At 39.4% G+C, this 21,683-nt stretch overlaps 1 protein-coding gene and 1 pseudogene across 8 annotated transcripts in view; both read left to right on the top strand.

The window, feature by feature from the left end:
- Positions 1 to 4,113: 4,113 nt before the first annotated feature.
- LOC116628947 lies at positions 4,114 to 5,942 on the top strand (annotated as a pseudogene).
- A 5,064-nt stretch (positions 5,943 to 11,006) lies between these two features.
- ZNF280B (zinc finger protein 280B) overlaps positions 11,007 to 21,683 on the top strand; it is a 94,364-nt gene continuing 83,687 nt past the window's right edge. For 7 of the 8 annotated variants that reach the window (XR_004298674.1, XR_004298675.1, XR_004298676.1 and 4 more), the window contains exons 1-2: positions 11,007 to 11,129; positions 11,935 to 11,993. The gene's annotated coding sequence lies outside the window, so the exon portion shown is untranslated. The other variant, XM_032399256.1, reaches the window with a different exon arrangement.

Genomic DNA, 21,683 nt, shown 5'->3' with positions numbered 1-21,683 from the left:
GTGCTGGAACAAACAATCCTAAAATTTGTATGGAATCAGAAAAGACCCCGAATCGCCAAGGAGATATTGAAAAAGAAAAACAAAGCTGGGGGCATCACATTGCCCGATTTCAAGCTATATTACAAAGCTGTGATCACCAAGACAGCATGGTACTGGCACAAAAACAGACATACAGACCAATGGAACAGAATAGAGAACCCAGATATGGACCCTCAACTGTATGGTCAAATAATCTTTGACAAAGCAGGAAAAAACATGCAATGGAAAAAAGACAGTCTCTTCAATAAATGGTGCTGGGAAAATTGGACAGCCACATGCAGAAGAATGAAACTCGACCATTCTCTAACACCACTCACAAAGATAAACTCAAAGTGGATGAAAGACCTCAATGGGAGACAGGAATCCATCAAAATCCTAGAAGAGAACACAGGCAGTAACCTCTTTGACATCTCCCACAGCAATTTCTTTCAAGATACATCTCCAAAAGATAGTGAAACAAAAGCAAAAATGAACTTTTGGGACTTCATCAAGATAAAAAGCTTCTGCACAGCAAAGGAAACAGTCAACAAAACAAAGAGGCAACCCACAGAATGGGAGAAGATATTTGCAAGTGACACTACAGATAAAGGGCTGGTATCCAAGATCTATAAAGAACTTCTCAAACTCAACACCCAAAAAACAAATAATCAAGTCAAAAAGTGGGCAGAAGATATGAAAAGACACTTCTCTGAAGAAGACATACAAATGGCTAAGACACATGAAAAAATGTTCATCATCATTAGCCATCAGGGAAATCCAAATCAAAACCACACTGAGATACCACCTTACACCAGTTAGAATGGCCAAAATGGACAGGGAAAGAAACAACAAATGTTGGAGAGGTTGTGGAGAAAGGGGAACCCTCTTACACTGTTGGTGGGAATGCAAGTTGGTACAGCCACTTTGGAAAACAGTGTGGAGGTTCCTCAAAAATTTAAAAATAGAGCTACCCTATGACCCAGCGATTGCATTACTGGGTATTTACCCCAAAGACACAGATGTAGTGAAAAGAAGGGCCATATGCACCCCAATGTTCATAGCAGCAATGTCCGCAATAGCCAAACTGTGGAAAGAGCCAAGACGCCCTTCAACAGATGAATGGATAAAGAAGATGTGGTCCATATATACAATGGAATATTACTCAGCCATCAGAAAGGGTGGGGGCGATTTGCATCGAAGGTTTTGGCAATCACTCTGGTCATCAGCCGAAAATCCAAACAGGATGTTCAGAAACCTAACTGGAGCCGCATTTGGATATTATAGATTGGATTTTAATGGTCTTATAAAAGGGGTGGGATCTCCTGATCAGACCTCACTCAGAAAGGCATGTGGAGATCAAGGTCAGAGCTCCACTGGAGCACGACTTGGTGCAGCTGAATGCGAGGGAGATTTCTCAGGAAAGCAGAAACAAGGACGCTCCAGCTTTTGCCTCCCTTGCGGCCCAGAGTGGGAAATATGGAGGCCCACCGAATCATCTGGAACACTCCTGGGACTGGTGAACTAATAAGATACTAATAAGTATCTTCCACTTTGCTTCTCTTAAACCATGGGTGGACAAACTTTTTCTGTAACATAGTAAATATTATAGGCATTGGGAGACATGCAGGCTCTGTTGCAGGGCTGGACTCTGCCATAGTAGTGCCGAAGCAGCCACCGACAGTAGCCTTAAACCAGTGATCACAGATGTGTCCCAATAAAACTTTATTTGTGGACACTGAAATTTGAATGTCATAATTTTCACATGTCACAAAATATTCCTTTGGGTCTTCCCAACCCAAGTTTTTAAAAAAAATGTAGTATGTACATAATAAGTGTAATATATATATATATATATATATGACATGATATATATATATATCTAAAACATATAATGTATATAAAGTAAAAAAAAAAAAATATATATATATATATACACATATAAAGTAAAAAAAACCTTAAAAATGAGCCATTTTAGCTCACTGGCTATGCAAAAACAGGAGGTGGGCCAATCCCTGGCTTAAACCATTTGCAAAAATGCAGCTAGCATCCTATTAGTGAATTGCAAAATAAATTTAATGGGCCACAATAGGCTTATGGAAAAAAATTAGAATTTTTCATTGAATCTAAGATGCCATCAACTGTAAGACACAACATTATTTCTCCTATCACCCTATAATACAAAGAATATATGCTGCCAAACAAACTATTAAATGTCACCGATGAGATGCAGTCTTATTTCAGAAATGGGAAAATGGAAACACTAACTGTTCCTTAGCATCGATAAAATTTGTTAATAGCATAGAAGGTTGCATATCCATTACAGGGAAGGTATTGTTTCAGAAAACTTTTGTTACAACTACACATACCCAGCCCTACAACTGGCTGGAATGTTTCCCTTGCATGATAATGTTAAATCATTTGGATTTGGATTTCACTAAATGCTTGGAGAGCCTGGAATTAGTGGGTTTGGGCCTATTGTACACATAAGTGATCATATTGATAACAGCTACTAATTATTTGTGTAGCAAAGATTTAGCATTGACAGTATGCTAGACATCTAGGATGTCTGGAACTTAGGATACAGCAGTAAAGGAACCACAAGTCCCTTTCCTCCCTCCGCCTACTGGGTGGAGATAGAAAACAAAAGCAAGATACATTTATATAGAGTTGACCCTTGACCAGCATGGAAAGGGTTAGGAGCACCAACTCCCTGCGCAGTAGAAAATCTGTGTAAACTTTTGACTCCCCCCAAATCTAACTACTATTAGCCTACTGTTGACTGGATGCCTTACTGATAGTATAAACAGTCAACTCACAGATATTTTGTATTTTCATGTATTGTATATTGTATTCTCATAATATAGTAAGCTAGGAAAAAGAAAATGTTATTAAGAAAATCATAAGGAGGGGCACCTGGCTGAGTCAGTAGAGCATGTGATTCTTGAACTCGGGGTTGTGAGTTTAAGCCCTACGTTGGGTGTGTAGATTACTTAAAAATAAAATCTTAAAAAAAAAAAAAGGAAAATCGCAAGAGAAAATATATTTACAGCACTCTGCCGTATTTATTGAAAAAATGTGCATATAAGTTTACCTGTGCAGTTCCAACCCATGTTGTTCAGGGTCAACTGTATTGGGTGTTAGGCAGGTGATAAGTACTAAGTTGAGAAATAGCGTTGGGGGTGAGTAGGGATGTGAGTTGGGGGAGGTGGTGATTTTTGATAGCATGGTTAGGGAAGCCTTGCTGAGAAGCTGTAGGACCTGAAGGAGGCCAGGAGCCAGGATGGGGATATCTGAGCATTCAAGGCAGGGCGAGCCACAAAAGTCTTGAGGAAGTATGGGGTGTGGTGCCTTGAGACTCACGGAGTAGGTGCAGTGGAGGGAAGCAGAGGCAGAAAAGACAAGGACTGGTGGGTATGGGCCAAAGGCCTAGGGCTCTTTTTGACATTTTGTGTTCATTGACCTTTCTTCTGAGTGAGTTGGGAAGCCATTGGAGTTCTATAAGCAAAAGACTGCCTGCCAGCTCTTTTACATATTTTAACAGGAGCACTGGGGATGCTATGGGGAGATATGACAAAACAGGTATGAGGTTGGAAACTTCTGCAATGATCCAGGGATAGAACATGGTATCTTCAAACATGATCCAGGGAGAGAATAAGATGCCTGTAGTCATGATCCAGGGAGAGAACGTGGTGTCTTGGATCAGGGAGGGGGCAGTAGGGGTAGAAGAGAGTGGTCGGGTCCTGGATATCTTTGGAAAACAGAGCAGGCAGGGTTTGCTAATTGATTGGCTGTGGGGTATGGGGGAAAGATTGACAAAGGATGTCTCCAAAGTTTGTGAACTGAGTGACTAGGAGTGTTTACTCAGAAAAGGAACACGGCAGGAGGAGCAAGACTTTTTTTAGGGTCTAAGTTTTGGTAAGATTGGCTAGAGATCTTAAATATCCCAGAGGGTACACCTGGGAGTAGGGGGAGGCTAGCGTGATGCCTAGGGTGCTAAAATGCAGGAGGCAGGTGCTCTGAGATGCTGAACCTGTGCCTCTTTAACTCTTGCCCTTAAATATTGTGCCCCAAACCCTCACTTGCCTCACCCTAGTCATGGCCCTGCAAGAGGGCATGTTGAGCTTGCAATTGCTGGAGACCTGGGGGGCTGGAGAGGTAACTCTAGGACTATCTTGTCACCTAAATACTCGGAGCCTGTTTTCTCAGGTGTAAAATAAGGATGCTAATAGTTATCTCAGCATTTCAGGAGAGGATTAAATAGGCAATGATTTTGGGTTTTGGAGTAAATACTATTGGTTTTATTCAGATAGTAATTTACAAAAAGAAAGCACTGGAAGTTGAGGGGACCTCTTCAGGCAAAAAGCAGTTGTAAAATGGCAGGTCTTTCCTTGTCATGTGAGGACAAACAAGTGCCAGAACCACTAGAGAAGAACATAGAATCCAAACACAGGAACAGGGAAAATGAAGATGTTGAGCTGATTTTAGTAGGAGTGGAACATGTAAATGAAGATGCAGAAATTCTCTTTATCAGAGCAATTTCAAATTCCAAACCAGTCATTTCAAACATTTTGAACAGAGTGACCCTGGAATGATATTCCAAAAGAAAGAAAGGCTACTGGAGTCAAGATCCTGCTTGTGCATTGCAGCCCGCAAACCACATGACCCATGGGCCCTAATAGTGGCCACCCCAATCTGCATGGAGAGTAATAGATCGTCCTATTATTTTTGAGCCTTCATCTAAACCTGATTCTAAAATGAGCTCACTACAGGTCATGCCTCACAGTCCCTCAGATTTGCTCTCTCCCTATCTCACTGTCTACTTGGAGTTATACTTTTTGTAGGAGGCAAGGAGAAGTCCTTGCAATTCAAAGCAACTTTCCGCTCCCAATATAATTTATACAGTGGAAATCCCAGAAGACCTAAACTCAGTGATGGAATCCCAGGAGGACATTCCTCAGCTGTGGCCATTTCTCTCCTACAGTGAGCATGAGCACAACCTCAAAACGTGTCCCATCTTCATTAAGCCATGTTCAGAATGGAGCATTATTTTCTTGGGCTTATGTAAATGATAGGACATATTTCAATCTTATGGATCTAGACACACACACAAAAAATAGTTTGAAAAGCCTGGAAAAACCAGACTTTTTAGTCTAGCAAGTCAAAATTAGACTGTTGATCCTAAGAAAGAAAATCTGATCATGTTACTTCATGACTTTTACTATGGGCAACCTAAAGGAGACAGGCAGCCAAAACAGAAGACTCACACAACCTTTAAATGCCTCAGCTGTTTAGAAGTTCTAAAGAATGTCAAGTTTATGAGCCATGTGAGGAGCCATTTCGAACTTGAGAAGCAGAAGGGTGACAGCTGGGAAAGCCACACCACCTGCCAGCACCGCCACCCCCGATTTCCCACTCCCTTCCAGCTGCAATGTCACATTGAAAGTGTACACACCACCCAGAAGCCCTCCGCTGTCTGTAAAGTTTGCGGATTGTCATTCAAAACAGATCAGGTTCTCTTACAGCACATGAAGGACAATCAAGCCTGCTGCCCTATGTGTGCCAGATTTGCAATTACAGATCGTCAGCCTTTGCTAATGTGGAAACACATTCCAGAACATGCCATGAAAACACTAAGAATTTGCTTTGTCCATTCTGTCTCAACATTTTCAGAGCTGTCATACTCTACATGAATCATTGTTGGAGGCACCAAAACAAGAGTCTTTCAGTGTTCCAAATGCCGACTGCGGTTTTTCACTTCAAAGGAGAAAACAGAGCATCAAACCAAGAATCATCGAGCTTTTAAAATGCCAAAACAATTGGAAGGGTTGCCTCCTGAAACAAACTTCAGTTCAACCAAGTTCAAGAGGTGCAGCATCCATTCTTGTGAGCAACGCTCACTTCTAGCTGTCACCTGTAAAATCTAAAAAGAGGACTGCCATGAACTCTAGCTATTCCAGATGTTACCACAGCTAGCATTATAGCTCAAATTATGTTCTGCCCACCCCCAGGGATACTGAAAGTCAGAATTGAGGCTAGGCCATCTGTACATCATGTCTGTGGATGATAATAGTCAGTGATAGTCAGGTTTTACGGTGACAATTCTTTAGGTCCCTACTGTCAAGAAGTAGCATAGAAGGCTTCCTTATGCTCCTTCCCAGTCAACCTCTCTCTGCAAAGTAACCACTATTTTGACCTCTACTACCAAAGATTCATTTTTTTCCCGTTTTTAAGCTTTAAGTAAATGGGAATCACACAACAGATTTTTGTCTTTGTTTTTCTTTAAATAAGTGGGATGCATGCATTCTTGCTGTATGCAAGCATAGGATGTTCTTTTTCATTGCTGGGTAGAATCCCATTGAATGAATATGGTAGAGTTGTATATGTCCATTTTACTCCTGATGGACTTTGAGGCTGATTCTTTTGCTATTTGGAATAAAGCTGCCATGAGTTGATGCATGTCTTTTGGCAGACATATGTAGTCATTTCTCTAGAATATATGTATAATAATGAGAAATTCCAGAACTACACTGATTTAGCTTTTTAGTGCAGATTTTGTCAAACATTTTGTCAGAGTGATTGACATAATTTACATTTCCACCAACAGTATTGAGAATTCCAGTGCTGCAGATACAATACTTGGTACTGTCAGTCCTTTCCATTAGTGCCATTCTCTTGAAGTTGTAGAGGTACGACATTGTTGTTTTCATCTACATTTCCCTGATGAGTAATGACCTGGAGAATATTTTTTTTTCATATGATCATTGGCCACTTGAATACCATCCTGTTTTATTAAGTACCTATTCAAGTTTTGCCCCCTCTCATTTATTTATTTATTTATTTATTTATTTATTTATTATTTTAGAGAGAGAAAAAGAGAAACAGCAGGAGTGGGAGGGGCAGAGAGAGAGAGAGAGGGAGAATCTCAAGCAGACTCTGCAGTGAGTGCGGAGCCCAACTCGAGGCTCGATCCCAGGACCCTGAGATCATGACCTGAGCTGACACCAAGAGTCAGATGCCCAAACGACTGTGCCACCCCAGTGCCCCATCTTTTTTTTTTTTTTTTTTAACTAGACTGTCAATTGGGAAGGGCATGAGGGAACTGCTGGGGCACTGGAACTGTCCCACATCTTGACCTGGATGGTGGTTTCACGGGTGTATATATGTGCATTAGGGTTGTTGCTTCATGGTGCATTATATTTAAGAAATTATTGTCTACTAAGAACGTAAATATATTCCTCCTAAGTTTTCTTCTAGAAGCTTTACTGTTTAGCCTTTTGCATTTGGAGATTAGCATTTAAATCAGCAGACTGAGTAAGCAAGATAAACCCTCAGCAACATGGGTGAGCATTATCCAATCCAATCCATTGAGAGCCCTAAGATAACAAAAGTGAAAGAAAAGAAATTTTCCCCTGTCCTTTCTTGAGATGGGACATCCATCTCTCCTGCCTTTGGACATCCGAGCTCCTGGTTCTTGAGCCTTCAGACTGAGACTGAATTATGCCACCAGCATTCCTGGTTCTCTAGCTTGCAGACAGCATAAAGTGGGACTTCTTGGTCTCCATAATTGCATAAACCCCATCTCTCTCTCTTTTTATCCTATTGGCTCTTTCTTTCTAGAGAACGCTGACTAATACAAATATCTGGGAGTTTAAATTCTCCAGCATTGTTGTTCAAAGTTGTCGTGGCTATTCAGGTGCTTTGTTAAATTGAAGTGGTTATAATGGCCATCCTTGTCTTGTTCTTAGACTCATATATAATAGTTCATCATTAATCATGGTGTTAGCTGTAGGGCTGTTTGTAGCTACCCACTGACTTTGGGGGAATTGAGCTAGAAATCAATAACAGAAAGACAATTGAGAAAAAAAAAACCCAAAGTTCAGAAATGAAGCAATATAATTAAAAACAGGGCTGGGACTAGGGTGTAGGAAGCCAGGGGCCTAAAGAGCAAAGTGCCATTTTTGCACTTTCACAAACCTCTTAAATACTGTTCTCTCTGCTCATTATAAGATGGAGCTAAAGCAGTTAGAAGGAATTCATATTTAAACTGCATATATTTGAAAAGAAGAAGGGTTGGGGTGGGAAAAATGGGTGAAGGGGATCCAGAGGTTCGAACTTCCAGTTATAAAATAAGTCATGGGGAGGTAATGTATAGCTTGGTGACTATAGTTAATAATACCATAGTGCTTAATCCCATTGGATGAATATGGTAGGGTTGTATATGTCCATTTTACTCCTGATGGACTTTGAGGCTGATTCTTTTGCTATTTAGAATAAAGCTGCCATGAGTTGGTGCATGTCTTTTGGTAGACACTTGTAGTCATTTCTCTAGAATATATGTACACTAATGAGAAGAGATTTACTAAGAGAGTAAATCTTAAACGTTCTCATCACAAGAAAAAGAATTTGTAGCTATGTTTGGTGACGGACGGATGTTCACTAGACTTATTGTGATCGTTTCACAATATATACAGATATTCAAATATTGGATCGTTATGTTGTATACCTGAAACTAATACAATATTTATGTCAATTGTCCCTCAATGAAGAAGAGGAGGGAAGAGAAGGAGAAGAAAGTTCAGAAAAATAATGATCTAAATCAGTGCTGTTGAGGGTGCCTGTGTTGGTTAAGTGTCTGTCTTCAGCTCAGGTCATGATCCTGGGGTCCTGGGATCAAGTCCTGCTCAGTGCGGAGTCTGCTTCTCCCTCTCCCTCTGCTGCTCTCTCTCTGTCAAATAAATAAATAAAATCTTAAAAAAAAAACCCAGTGCTGTCAATAGAAGTTTCTGCAGTGATGGAAAGATGGAAATGTTCTATATCGGCTGTGGCCAATATGCTACACGTGACTGCTGAGCCATTGAAATGTAGCTAGTATGACTGAGGTACCTGATTTTTAATTTATTTAATTTTGATTAATTTAAAATTAAATTTAAAGGTAAGGTAAACAAATCTTCCTTATAAATGAAGTCCAAATAATTTCTGTACTCTCAATGATTTGTGTATCTCATAGATACTCTCCCCTCAATGAGACTACATGTCCTTTCCTGAGGGTGGGCTAGATTTAGTGACTTGCCTCCAAAGAGTGGAATATGGAAAGGAGAAAAAAATAACTACAGTGGAGAAATTAGTGGTAAGTCACAGTGATACCATGTATCCCTGATGGTAAGTGATAAGGACATATCACCTCTGTAGTATCATTCTAAAAACCTATATCCCCAGTGTAACCATGAGGAAAACATCGAACCCATATTGAGACATTCTGCAAAATATCTGACCCTTAAGGACTCCTTAAAATTGTCAAGGTCATGAAAAACAAGGAAAGTTTAACAAACTGTCATAGACCTGAGTAGGCTAAGGAGACACTGTGACTAAGTGCAGTGCAGTATCCTGTATGGGAATCTGGAACAGAAAAAGGACATTAGTAGAAAAACTAGTGAGATTTGAATAAAGCCTGGAGCATAGTTAATAGCAACCTAATGAAGGATATTGAAGTAATTTTGAGGCCTAAAGGAGGTAATTTCCCAAATACACATTTTAGACATTGAAAATGCTTTCTCTGTATCTACATCCTCTTCATTTTGCCCATGGTATACTTCACTGAACAGAAATCCTCAAATGCAAAGGATCAATAATATTTAGACTGTGTGATCTGACCATAATACAACAAGATGAGAAATTTACAAAGGAATTGCTTTTTAAAATTCCACACATTTGGAAAATAAATACCATATTACTATATAACCCTTGCGTTAAAAAGAGAATTACCAGGGAAATTAAGACATACTTAGAATTGAATGATAATGAACATATTATGAAGCAAAAATTATAGGATACAGTTAAATTGGTACTTAAGTAAATGAAGGTAAATTTATAGCATTACATATAAGAGAAATAACTAGGCGTTTACAAATAAACCACCTACGCATTTATCTCAAAAAATTGTAAAGAGGATAACTTCGTATGGTGACAGATGGTAACCACACTTATGGTGATTACTGTGTAATGTGTAGAATGTCATATCGCTACACTGTACACCTGAAACTAATATAACATTGTATATCAACTACACTACAATTTAAAAAAAAAATTTAAAATATTGTAAAGAGGAACCACAGAACCTATAGAGATAATAAGAAAGTAAAGAGTGGAAAATATAAATGAGCTAGAGATGAAAATCACCTTATAGTTTAACAACCCCAAAAGCTGTCTTTTTTTTTTTTCCTTTTTGAAACATTACTAAACTAGACAGACCTCTGGCAGAAATGGCAATTTAAAAAAATCTGTAAAGGGCCAGATAGTACATATTTTAGGCTTTTGAATATGATTTCTGGCAATTAATCAACTGCTGTTTTAAGAGGAAAGCAGCCATAGACAATACCTAAAGGAATGGGTATGTCTGTGTTCCAATAAAACTTTATTTATGGACACTGAAATTTAAATTTTATATTATTTTCACATGTTACAAAATAATATTCTCTTTGTGGTTTTTCTCAGACATTAACGAATGTAAAATTTATTCTTAGGTCGCTGCAAGCTATACAAAAATAGGTGCCAGGCTATTTTTGTATAGCTTGACTAGATGCAACATCAAGAGTATGGGCGTCAAGACTCAGTTGCGTGGTCAAGTTCTCTTAAACACGGGGCGGGCAGCTAGTGTTTTACGAAAAAGGGACCACACCTGAGGATTATGAGAACTAACCTCCAAGTGGGCAAACATATCCCCTGATGGACTGGGAGCTTGCCCTTACCCTTGAACCCTGGTCAGCTCTGCAACCTTGGACCTCCCAAGACTCTTCCAGGGACTGAGGGTCATTGCTGACGCCCTCACCCATTTCAGCCTGACCCCGCGCCCAGGGATCGCCACCAGGGGCGCCAGAGCGCGCGCAGGCGCTGGACCGGCCTCGCCGCCAATCAGATCGCAGCGCCCAGAGCCGCGCCGGCCTGGGGCCCCGCACCTGGCAGCCAATCACAGATCGCAGCGGGCGCGCGTGCGGAGGCGGTGGCGTCGGCGGCGCCTGGGGCCTGAGGAGGCGTCGTCCCCTCAGGCTTCGCCTGGGGAGCGCCTCGGGGCGGTGCGCCTCCGGCGGCTCAGGGACTGCTGCGGACCGGGGCCGGTAAGGATGGGGGCGTGGCGCGGCCCCAGTGTTCCCAGAGGGGAGATGGGAGGGATTCCGCGGCCGCAGCCCCGCGGGCCACACGGCTCCTGGTCTCGCTCTGCCTGAGCGGCCTGTGCCTTTTGCTGCGGCCTCTGAAGGGAGTGTCGGGTAAGCGGCCTCTGGCGGGTCCTGAGACCCCCTTCACGCACACCCCCTTACCCGATCTCTGCAGGCGCCTTTCAGGCAGCATCCCCTCCCCCACCCTGGCGGGCCGCCCCCATCCCCCAAGCCTGGGCCCAGCCTGGGCCTCCTGCAGAAGGGGCCTGCTCTGGCTCCTAATACCTTCCCCTCCCCCGGCCCGCTGGGGTCTCTTGTGGAACTTAAGGCGTTTAAACGTCCCCAGCCAGCCTCCTCCCCGTTCTGGGCATCTGTCGGCCCAGACCCTTTAAGGCGATTCAAGCATTTATGAATTCATTTATTGCTTCCTCGCCCCTGCCTCAGCGCCTTGTTAATTTTTCTGGTTTACTGTATCTCTGCCTGGACTCTATTTCAGACTCTTTTCACCCTACTGAAGTCCTCCTGACAGCCAGGACCCGGGGTGGTTTCCAGGCTTTGGATCTGGGCAGTTGGCAGGCATAGTGTTTTCTTTACTGAGAGAGGGTAGATGGGAGGAACAGGTGTGGGGGAAAGGACACCAGTTCTCTTCTGGTTAAGTGTGAGATGCTTAATGAACATCCAGATGGCAATATCAGGTAGGCAGTGGGATATAAAATATTCCTGTAATGTGTAAGTAGCCCTAATCCTCCTCTATGGTTGCCTCAAGGATGTGACCTTCTCCTGCCTGGAATATCTCAAGTTTAGAAGTTTCAATGCACACCTGAGGTAAGATGAGAGGTCTTTATAAGGACCAAGACTGTACCACTTTTCTTCAGTTTTCTCTTATTTTCTTCTGTGTTAAAATACTACTATTTAGACAGTGTTTCCTGAGTGTGTATGACCTGAATATGTCTGATAAATTCAAGCCAATCACTGATTTAGGTAATTCTGGAGCTCTCTATATTGCTTCCTTAAAAACAGGGAAGGTGGCATTCTTTCACCTGCTCTCTTGAAAGGAAAAAGAAAGTAAGAGGATCAGACGTTTAAGCTATGTAAAACTGACTTCTTTTACAATGGTAGTAGGAGGCTAAAATGGGCTGTTATGCATACCTAAGATTTCAGCTAATGTATTAAAGTATTAAAGTGGTTCATTCAGGGTAAATGTGTATTGGTTAAAAATGATTACATAAGTTTGTTCATTTCTACAACCTTTTCCTAAGGGCTTTATTTCATGAAGTAATTGAATGTGACTGGGTAGGGGAGGCCATATGAATTCATTTCATGCCAGTAGGCAAAACAATAAGTACGTTGTATGCCCAGTAACTTGTGTATATAGCGCAGTGAGACCCATTATATAGTTAGTTATCTATTGCTGTGTAACACATTGTCTCAAACTTAATGACCTAAGAAATGTTTATTTCACTGTTCTACTCTAGAATCTAGGACTGGCTTAGCTGGGTGATTCTGGCTCAGGGTATCTTATGAGGTTGTAGTGAAGCTTTTGGCAGGATTGGCCATCTCTGAAGACTTGAGTTTTGTTGGATGATCAGTGTCTGAGCTTGCTCACTTGCCTGTAGTTCTTCACTCTGTGGGCCTCTCTATGGGGCTGCTCCTGTCATGGCAGCTGGCTTCCCTCAGAGTGAGTGATTCAAGAGAGAGCTTGCTCCCAAGATGAAGTGCAGAGTCTTTTTCAGAAGTTGCATACCATTACTTCTGTATTTGCTTAGTCACATAGGCTAACCCTGTGATAGTGTGGGAGAGGACTACACAAGAGTGTGAATACCAGGAGGCAAGATTCATTTGGGGCCATCTTGGAGACTGGCTACCACACCCATTTATCCACCATTCCAACTCTTTTCCATATTGTTCTATTATTATGAGTGAATTATTTGGCTCCAGGCTAAGGGCAAAACCTCCCCTTGTGTACTAAATCCAAGCAGTTTTTGTTTTTTCAGGAATATTGTTCCAGCAAGTCTCCTCTTTGTCCTGGATTAAGTTTTCAGTTTCTCTGGATCATTCTCATCAGCGAACAGACTGATTGTAATGTCACCTCTCATTAAAAATCCATCTTTTAATTGCACATCCCCCTTCTGCTTATTTTATTTCATATTTGCTTTTCATTAGAGGAAAATTTCTCCAAGGTTGTCCATTGCTTCCTCCAGTTTTCCCATTCTCCTTTAAATCCACTCGTGTTAAGATCACCAGTGAATTCCACAGTGCTTAACCCAATGGTCAGTTGTTACTTTTTTTTAGGATTTTATTTATTTGAGAGAGAGAGAGAGAGAGCGAGCACCAAGGGAGAGTGAGAGAGAGAAGCAGACTCCCTGCGGAGCAGGGAGCCTGTTGCAGAACTTGACCCCAGGACCCCAAGATCATGACCTGAGCCGAAGGCAGATGCTTAACTGACTGAGCCACCAGGTGTTCTGAATTGTTAGTTATTAATTTATGTGATCTATCGCAGCATTTATCAGAGTCACTCATTTCTTCTTCTCTGAAAATAATTTTTCATTTGGATTACAACATGCTTTTTCTCCATTCTCCTTTTATCATTCCCCACCCACCCACCCCTAGTTGGCTCTAAGTAACTCTTCCTTCTTCGTATCCTTTTCTGGTTTCTTCTCATGTTCCTGACCTCTAACCAATGGAATGCCCCAGGACTTGGATATCAGACCTCTTTCCCTAGATGACCTCATCCAGTCTTGTGTTTTAAATAACATTACATGCCAAAGACTCCAAAATTTGTGTACTTAGCCCAGGTCTTTCCCTGAGCTCTGGTCTCATATTTACTTGCTCAGCATCACCCCTTATATGTGTCATCCTTTTCTTCCCATCCCAAATCCAATCTATCAACAAATCTTGTGGACCTTCAGGTTTTGATCTAGAATTTGACCCCTTCTCAGTATCCCTGTCTTGTATTATAATAATCTTTTGTCTGTATTATTTCAGTAGCCTCTTAACTTGCCTTCCTGCTTCCAGTTATTACTTTCTAAAGTCTTATTTCTTCACACAGCAGCCAGAGTAATCCTTTTGAAATGAAAGATCATATCACTCCTCACTCAAAATTCCCAGTGACCTATTATACTCAGAGTAAAAACCAAAGAACTTAGAATGGACTACATTAACATACTACAACAAACTCATTCTTTGATCTCCTCTCCAGTTTCTCTCCCTTTCCATTGGCTTGCCTATGTTAGCCTCTTGACCAGTCCTTAAATTTGGTAAGCATGCTCCAGTCTCAGAGCCTTTGTATTTGTTCTTCCTTCTGCTGGAGAATTCTTCCCCAGATCTCCATAACCATGCCATACAAATATCAGCCTGCCTTCATACTACCTGGCTCATTTTCGCCTTTATTTTCTCTATAGCATTTATAACCATTTGAAATTTTATATATATGTATACACACATATAATAATATAAAATATTTTATATGTTTTATACTACATTATGTATTGAAATATGTAATATGTGATACTATAACATTGCATGCAATAACATTATGTGTGTATATTTTCTTAAATGTATTTTCCAGTTACCTCTATTGCAGTGTCAGCTCCCTGAAGAAAGGGTCTTTGTTTCAATCACTACTATATCCCCAGTACCTAGACCAGTACCTGGCATATGTTAGGATCACCAAATACTTCCTAATACTCAAATTCCTCACAAACACTATCTTGATGCTTCTCCCTCCCCTCTTCTCTGTTAGGGGTTAGGGTTAAGAGATTGTCAAAACTGTATGATTCTTTATGATTATGCTCTTGTGTCATTTCTTTGTTTCTCAGTATTTTGTGGACAGGAATATGTTCTAATTCTACTAATTTAATATGTTTTATAGTTGTAGTTCATCCAAAATAGTGAACATCAGAACATTACCAACCTTGTATGTATGACCACTCATAGAACTTATGATGATCTTTCCATAGAGTAACAATTTCTCCCTAATTTCTTAAAAAGAAAGAGAGAGAGAGAGAGAGAAAGAAAGAAAGAAAAAGAAATTCCCCCCTCCTCCTTTTTTTGCACCCAGAAGTTCTAACACAGCATTATTATGTTAGGGTCAATTTGATATGAAAAAAAATAATAGTGACTATCATATTTTGGTTTCATAACACTTAAAAAATTTGGGTACAAGTTATTTTAAGCCATCCTTTGTAAGTTCCGTACACTTATCAACCACAATATTCTTAGGTGCATTCCTTATTCTTTAAATGTATAAATTAGTCATTTGATTAACACTGAATAGTAGAGTTCTGAGAGTTCAGCTTAAGCATTAGAATTGTATACATTTGAAAACAAACTATGGATGCTTTGTGGAAGTCTTACCAGGATTTTTCCTTTGGGAGCTTTCCAATAGCAGGGAGATACATGTTACATAGAGATTCATGACAGGGCACATCTAGTGTGCATAGAATATGCTCTCACCACTTTCACAACTTCCAGATTCCTTACAAGTAGGTTGATTAATTTATCACTGAAATTGTTTTATTAATGGGGGAGGAAGAGAGAGAAAATAAGCACGCTTCCCTGTGAGTGCAGAGCCCGACATGGGGCTTGATCTTACAACCCTGAGATCAGGACCTGAGCTGAAATCAAGATTCGGATGCTTAACTGACTGAGCCACCCAGATGCCCTGAAATCGGGGTATTTTTAAGAGTGAAAAGTGGCACTATTAAAAAATACATGGGGGGCGCCTGGGTGGCTCAGTCATTAAGCGTCTGCCTTCGGCTCAGGTCATGATCCCGGGGTCCTGGGATCGAGCCCCGCATCGGGCTCCCTGCTCAGTGGGAAGCCCGCTTCTCCCTCTCCCACTCCCCTTGCTTGTGTTCCCTCTCTCGCTGTGTCTCTCTCTGTCAAATAAATAAATAAAATCTTAAAAAAAAAAAAATACATAGGGGCAGCAGGTCAAATTCAATTGTCCCGGTCAAATCAGGATATTTAGCAGTCCTAATGATAATTGATACCTTAGTATCAGAGTGGTGTCCACTCTACTATCTATCTATCTAGAAGATACCCATCTATCTAGATGTCCTATCTATCTAGAAGATATCCATCCGTCCCTAGGAATGTATACCTCCCACTACAAATTTGTAAATTGACCACTTGATACTAGTTTAACTCTCTTTATGGGCTAGATTAGTTTGCCTTGTTACCGTAATCCTAATTACCTAATTCTTGTTACGTGAATGGAGTCTGTTTAGAGGCTTTGAAAATTTAGTATCAGTTGTTGGGATGTGGTGGTGGTGGGGTCACACCAGCCTATTGCTAGGCATTTTTTTGTTTGAGATATAATTTACATACTATACAATTCACTCAGTAGAATGCAAAATTGAATGATTTTTAGTATATTCACAAAATAGTGCAGTCTTTACCACTATCTAATTCCTGAACATTTCATCAACCCTAAAACCCTGTATTAGTTTCCTGTGGCTACTATAACATATTACCACAATCTTGGTGGATTAAAACAACAAAAATTTATTCCCTCTCAATTCTGGAGGCCAGAAGTTAGAAATCAGTTTCACCTGATTTTCTCTGTTAGGGGTTAGGGTTAAATTTCTATATAATTCCCTTGCCCAATTTCACCTGACCTAAATCAGGGTGTTGGCAGGGCCACCCAACCCCAGAGACTCTAGGGGAGAATCCATTGCTTGCCTCTTCCAGTTGGCATTCTTTGGCTGTGGCCATGTCATTCCAGTCTTGTTACGAAGCTTTCTCCTACAGTATATGTGATATCTTCTGCCTCTCTTACTGAGGATACTTATGATGGTATTTTGGGCTCATTTGTATAATCCAGGATAATCTCCCCATCTCAAGATTCTTAATCACATCTGCAAAGACCCTTTTCCCAAGTCAGATAACATATATATGTTTCAGGGATTAGGATCCAATATTTTTTGAGGTCATTATTCAACCTACTACATTTCCTCATTCTCTCCCCACCCCAGCCCATGGCAACCACTAATTTATTTCTGTTTCTGTGGATTTGCCTATTGTAGACATTTTTTGTGAGAGGAATCACAATATGTGGCCTTTTTGTGTCTGGCTTTATTCACTTAGCATCTTTTCAAGGTTCATCCATGTCATACATGTTCAGCAGTACCTTATTTGTTTTCATGGCTGAATAACATTCCATTGTATGGCTGGCTATACCACAGTTTGTCCATTCATCAGTTAATGGACATTTGGATTGTTTGCCCTTTGTGGCAATTATGAATAATGCTGCTGTGAACATTGTTGAGCAAATTTTTGTATGGACTTAACGTTTTCAACTCTTTGGGGTATATACCTAGGAGTGAAATTGCTGGATCATATACCTCTATATTTAATTTTTGAGATGCTGCCAAACTGTTTTCCGAAGTGGCTGACCATTTTACAGCAGTTGTACTGGCGATATATGAGGATTCTGATTTCTCCACATTCTCTGTGACACTCTTTACTGTTTCTCTTTTTGATTATAGTCAACCCAATGGATATGAAGTGGTATCTCGTTGTGATTTTGATTTACATTTCCCTAATAACTAATTGTGTTGAGCAGCATTTCTTGTGCTTATTGTATTGTATTATTTGTATATCTTCTTTGGAGAAATGTCTATTCAAATTTTTTGCTCATTTTTTTATTGTGGTAAAAAACAGGTAACATAAATTTTACCATCTTAGCCATTTAAGTGTTAAATATATTAACATTGTTTTAAAACAGATCTCTAGAACTTCTCATTTTGCAAAATTGAAACTCTGTATCCATCCCATTAAACAACAAAGTCCCTTTTTCCCTCTCTCCCTAGACCCTGGTATCCACCATTCTACTTTTTGTTTCTTTTTGTTGCTTTGACTACTTTAGATAACTTCACATAAGTGGAATTAATATAGTATTTGTGTTTTTTGTGACTGGCTTTTTAAATTTAGCATAATGTGTCCTCAAGATTCATGGGTGTTGTAGTATGTGACAGGACTTCTTATAACTGGATAATATACCATTGTATGTATATACACATTTTTAAAATTTATTCATCAGTTGATGAACATTTGGGCTGCTTCCACCTTTTAGTTATCAGAACAGTTCTGCTGTGAACATGGGTGTGCAAATATCTCTTTGAAATCCTGTTTTCATTTCTTTTGGATATATATCCAGAAGTGGGATTGCTGGATCATATGGTAGTTCGATTTTTAATGTTTTGGGGAACCTCTTTTGCTTTGCATAGCAGTTGCACCATTTTACATTCCAACCACAGCACATAAGGATTCTAATTTCTTCATATCCTTACCAGCAGTTGTTATTTTCTGGTGTATTTATTTATTTTTATATATTTTAATAGTAGCCATCCTAAGGGGTGTGAGTGATATATCATTGTGGTTTTGATTCACAATTCTCTGATTACTGTCATGTTGAACATCTTTTCATATAGTCGGCCATTTGTATATCATTTTTGGAGAAATTTCTATATAATTCCCTTGCCCATTTTTTTAGTTTTTATTTAAGTAATCTTCCCTCCCACCCCAATGTGGGGCTCAGACTCACGACCATGAGGTCAAGAGTCACATGCTCTTTAGACTGAGCCAGTCAGGCAACGGCCTTGCCTGTTTTTAAATAGAGTTGTCTTTTTATTCTTCTTATATAAGAGGTCTTTATGTATTGTAGATACAAGTCCCTTATCACATATATGATTTACAAATATTTTCTCCCATTCTGTGGGTTGTCTTTTTACTTTCATGATGGTATCTTTTGAAGGACAGAAGTTTTTAATTTGATGAAATCCTCTTTTATTAAATTTATTTAAATTTGATTAATTAACGTATAGTGTATTATTAGTTTCAGAGATAGAGTTCAGTGATTCATCAGTCTTATATAACACCCAGTGCTCATTACATCCTGTGCCCTCCTTAGAATGCCCATCACCCAGTTACCCCATCCCCCCACTCCCCTCCCCTCCAGCAACCCTCAGTTTGTTTCCTATGATTAAGAGTCTCTTATGGTTTGTCTCCCTGTCTGATTTAGTCTTGTTTTATTTTTCCTCCCTCCCCCATGCTCCTCTTGTTTTGTTTCTTAAATTCCACATAACAGTGAAGTCATATGATAATTGTCTTTGAATGACTTATTTCGATTAGTATAAATAGCCTCTAGTTCCATCCATGTCATTGCAAATGGCAAGATTTCTTTTTTTTTTTTGCTGGCTGAGTAATATTCCATTGTATATATATACCACATCTTCTTTATCCATTCGTCTGTCGGTGGACATCTGGGCTCTTCCATAGTTTGGCTATTGTGGACATTGCTGCTATAAACATTGGGGTGCAGGTGCCCCTTCAGATCACTACATTTGTATCTTTGGGGTAAATCCCTAGTAGTGCAATTGCTGAGTCATAGGGTATCTCTATTTTCAACTTTTTGAGAAACCTCCATACTTTTTTCCAGAGTTGCTGTACCAGCTTGCATTCCACCAACAGTGTGAGAGCTTTCCCTTTGATGAAATCCTGTTTATTTTTCTTTTGTCATTATTCTTTTGGTACCTTGTCTAAAAAACCATTTAATTCTATTTTTTTAAAAAAGACTTACAGTTAGCTCTTACATTTAGTTCTACAGTCTATTTTGAGTTATTTTTTTTTTTTTAATATGCTGTGAGTAGGGGTCCAACTTAATTCTTTTGATGTGGATGTTCACTTGTTCCAACATTTTTTGAAAAAACTTACTGTTCCTGACTTAATTATTTTGCTATTCTTACTGAAAATCAATGGATGATTAGTGCATGGGTTTATGGGTTTATTTTTGGACTCTGAATTGTATTCTATTGATCTGTGTTTCTGTCTTTTTGCTAGTACCACACTCTTGATTACTGTAGCTTTGTAGTAAGTTTTGAAATCAATGTGAGATTTTCATTTCTTCTTTTTCAAGATTGTTTTGGCTATTCTGAATCTTTTGCATTTCCATCTGAATTTTAATTTCTGTGAAAAAGCTGGGATTTTGACAGATCACTATCGGGAATCTTGCCATTTTAACAATATTAAATCTTATGCATGAACATGGGATGTATGCATTTACTTAGATCTATTTTAATTGCCTCAGCAATGTATTCAGTATAATTCAATGTTTTCAGTATGAAAGTCTAGCATTTTTTTCTGGAAATTTATTTCTAAGTATTTTACCCTTTTTAATGCTAGTGTACATAGAATTGCTTGTTTAATTTCATTTTCATAGTGTTTATTGCTAATGTATAGAAATATAATTGATGTTTTATATTGATCCTATATTGTTTATTCTAATACTAATTCCTCAGGATTTTCTATATACAAAATCATGTCCTCTTCAGTATAGTTTTATTTCTTTTTTCCAGTCTGAATGCTTTTTAATTTTTTTTTCTTGTCTGATTGTCCTGGTTAAACAACTTCCAGTATAATGTTGAATCAGAATGGTAGAAGTGGACATCCTTGTCTTGTTCCTGATCTTAGAGGAGAAGCTTTCAGTCTTTTTTTGCTATGAAGTGTAATGCTAGCTGTGGGTCTTTTACAGATGCCCTTTGTCTGAGAAAGTTCCCTTCTCCTGGTTGTTGAGTGTATTTTTATTCCCTCCTTGCAGAAGGGTGCTAGATTTTGTCCAGTGCTTTTTTTGCGGGCAAATGTGGGTTTTTTTGGTCCTTTATTCTATTGAAATGGTATAATGTTGATTGATTTTCATATAATGAACCAACTTTGCATTTCTTACATAAATCTCACTTGGTCATGGTGTATAGCCCTTTTTATATGTTATTAAATTGTGTTTGCTAGTATTTTGTTAAGGATTTTTGCCTCTCTTCATAAGAGATATTGGTGTCTAGGTTTTGTTTGTTTGTTTGTTTTTTGGTCTGTGATATCTTTGTTTAATTTTGGTATAAATAGTACTGGCCTCAGAATGAGCTGGAAAGTTTTCTCTCCTCTTCTAATTTTTGGAGAGTTGATTCTTCTTGATTGTTTTGATTGAATTTACCAGGATAGTCATCTGATCTTGGATTTCTCTTTTGGGAATTTTTTTTATTACTAACTTAATCTCTTTACTTGTTTTGGTTCTATTCATATTTTCTAGGTTTTTTTTTCAGTCAGTTTGGTAGTTTGTGTCTTTCTAGAAATTTGTTCATTTCATCGAGGTTATCATATTTGTTGAAATAGAATTGTTCATAGTGTTCCCTTAATTTTTTTTTTTTTAATGAATTTCAGGGGGCCTGGGTGGCTCAGTTGGTTAAGTGTCTGCCTTTGGCTCAGGTCATGATCTCGGGGTCCTGGGATCCAGCCTGGGGGGCTCCCTGCTCCGTGCTTCTTCCTCTCCCTCTGCCCCTTCCCCTGCTTGTGCACGTGCTCTCTCTTTCTCAAATAAATAAAATCTTAAAAAACATTAAAAAAAATTTCTGTGTGGTTGGTAGTAATTTCTGTGTGGTTGGTAGTAATATCCCCTCTTTATTTAAAAAAATAATATATTGAGCGTGAAATTTGCATAACAAAATCAATCACTTTAAAGTG

The sequence above is a fragment of the Phoca vitulina genome, unplaced genomic scaffold (assembly GCF_004348235.1).
Source record: "Phoca vitulina isolate PV1807 unplaced genomic scaffold, GSC_HSeal_1.0 scaffold146, whole genome shotgun sequence".
NCBI classification, from domain to species: domain Eukaryota; kingdom Metazoa; phylum Chordata; class Mammalia; order Carnivora; family Phocidae; genus Phoca; species Phoca vitulina.
Note: the sequence above shows the minus strand (reverse complement) of the source record. Positions and strands in the feature narration are given on the sequence as shown.